We start from the raw sequence: 3,021 nt of genomic DNA on the forward strand, positions 1-3,021 counted from the left end.
ATAATTTATCACATCTTAAAATCAATATGGTGATTGACTATATATTTCTTAGTTATAGAATCCTTTTTTCTAAATTTATTTTTAAAGTGGTTTTATAGTTCTTTGGCTAACAAGTGATGACAATAGATATCATAGTTATCATTTGTCATTGCATTGAGAATATGGTTTTAGCATAGATAGTCACCATTCTTCCATTTGGATTGTTTAAAGAATGTTGCCAATTCATTGCCTTAAGCGATGAGGCAAAATCTTTAAGGCTTGTTTGATTGGATGTATTTCCAGGGAATTGCAATATATTTAACACTTTTTAAGCATTAATTATATGCTACGGGAATTTGTGATGGAAAGGATGCTATATGACATTGATAGCCGCAACTTTTAGGTACAAAAAAATGAGATGGACTCTGCGGTCCCACCATGATGTATATGTTTTATCAATGATGTCCATTCATTTGGCTAGATCATTTTAGGGTATGACTCCAAAGATTAGACAAATCAAATGCTCAAGTGGACCCCACTAGGAAGAACATTTAAATGGTTAGCATTCAATCTCCGATATTTTATGTAGTGTGGTCCACTTGATCTTTGAATCTGCCTTATTTTTGGGGACATGCCCTAAAATGATATTTACTAATGAATGGATGGAGTGGATATAACACATATATCATGGTGGGGGCCACCAAGCTTTGTCTTCAAATTATCATGAAATCTAATCTAGGCAACACCTCTTCACTTTCAAGCACACGTGGTGTTGTTTGATGTATGCATTTAATGCTGATTTGAGAGATATTACATGAAAATACATATAATTACTTCAAACCAAACATGCCCTTAATAACAACATAAATCAGCTCGAGGGTGGTGAGATAAAATTATATTTTCTGCAATCTTTTAAAATTCTTCTCATAAAAAATCTTTATTGTAAATTATTATTTTTAAATAGTTGCCACAATAATCAAGAATTTAAAGGAAAATTTTGTCTTTAAATTATTAGTTCTAATAAAGAGATAAAGTATAAATAAATAAATAAATAAAAATAAAAAACAAGAAATGATATGAATGTAATATGGAGAACCGAGGCATGTTATAGCTGTTGTCTTAAAGATGGATTTACTTCCACAAGGAAGAACCTCGATGCATCGGGTCTCAACAACTCTGCCCTCAGGATACAACAGCTCTCCTCTAAGATGAACACTTAGATCAGGTACATGCACAATCTCAACTATATGAACCCTAAATGCTCTTTCTTATTTGCTCAGAAGAAAAATTGCAGAGAAAAAAACCAGAGAAACTAAGAAGATAATTGATTTTTTTATGTGTTGTAATGAGAAACAAGATGTCTTTATAAAGATATTAAAGATAGCCATTAAGGCTCGAGGTGCATGCGGATGACGCATTAACAACAAGTCGGTGCATGCTGGCTCATTAATTATTTATGGGTGCATGATGACTCTTTGCCCTTGTGAGTATACGCGTGACGTTTCCCTTGCAGAGAAAATAAAAGTGGCTGAGTGAAAAATACATCGTGTTATGCCTTGACGGTGGTTCGCGTGTGCATAGTTGCACTCATGACATACTCTTGGTTCCCAATACAAACAATAAGTGAAGGATTCTAACATAGAGGCTTTAGTTTCTTAGTTTCTTTCTATTGTGAGACTAAACCACAAGACAATGATTATTTTTTTTCCTATTTTTAAATTCAATTTTTCTAACAATCTGACACCACACAATCCACTTCCCAAATCGAAGTTGAGACATTATGAGGGACAATTAGATTAATCATTGGACCTTTTTCGATATAATTCACTAGCACAAACATTTTTATTTTTAGCATAAATTAGTGGTAGTGATTGTCCAATTAGAGTGATTATTAGGAGTAGTTAGAAAAGGGGGCCTGTGAACGTTGGAGATCACAGGAATTATGCTTGTAAGGTTTTTTTTTTTGGTCTTTTTGCTCTATTTATTACTCATAATATTAGATATTTGACTTGGAGTCGCCACTATTCAGTTAACTCAGTTTTTTTTTTTTTTTTTTTCAATTGGCTAGACCTTGCAGAATCCTTAAATTAGGGAATCCAGAGGATTCTTTGTTCTAAAATGACTCCTAGTTTGCAGACTGGGATTTTGATTAAGGAATTGTGGTGACAAAGAAGGAAAGTGTTAGGCACCTTCTTTGCTCACACAAATGCGTGAATTATAATTCATAAAACTCGATGAATTATAAGGGATTTGGTTAGTATATAGTACAAACAATGCTATGAAATGGACGATATGTGATGCAATAGTGCAATTCCAACTCAAGAGTGGGAGTGAGGGATTAGCAAAGGTAATTCGACATGACCTGCTTACTTAAAGAGAGACGGTAAATAAAGGAAAAGATCTTTGGTCGATTCCTGTTTTTGATGTGATAAGATTTAATAAGGAACCAGTGAGTCATAGAGTATACGATCAAACCAACTAAAGTAACGGGGAGGTTGAGAAAGATATGTTAATATAGATGCATAGGATGTAGGGATGATGTGAATGAGGAGTGCAATGTCTAACTCAAGAGTGGGAGTGAGTGATTGGCAAAGGCAATCCAACACGACCCAATTACCTATCTAACAAGGGATGGAAAAATAATAATAGAAGATTTCAGTTAAATCGAGTTTTAAATGGGCGAGATCTAAGAAATCGATGAGCCGCAAAGCACAGACTCGGGTGGACTAGGGAAGTAGGGGGGTTGAGAAGGGTGACACTAATGCAAAATGTAGACGTGAAGATGGATGCAATTGATTTGCAGCCGAATGAAGGGGTGAATGGATTGTCACAAGGACTGATTAGAGCGTGTGTTGGATTCACCTTCAAATAACTCAAGTTGCTAGGATTTGGGCTTAACTAGGCTAACCTAGGGTTGGAAGGGCTCTCTCCTTCCACTCTCATTCTCTTCTACGCGGATGGATGGGTGATGATATAGTTAGGTGGTTTTTGGTGGTTAAGGGATTAAGGGATGATGGGATGATGTGAAAGTGAAGGGGAAAT

The sequence above is a fragment of the Magnolia sinica genome, chromosome 7 (assembly GCF_029962835.1).
Source record: "Magnolia sinica isolate HGM2019 chromosome 7, MsV1, whole genome shotgun sequence".
Taxonomy (NCBI): Eukaryota; Viridiplantae; Streptophyta; class Magnoliopsida; order Magnoliales; family Magnoliaceae; genus Magnolia; species Magnolia sinica.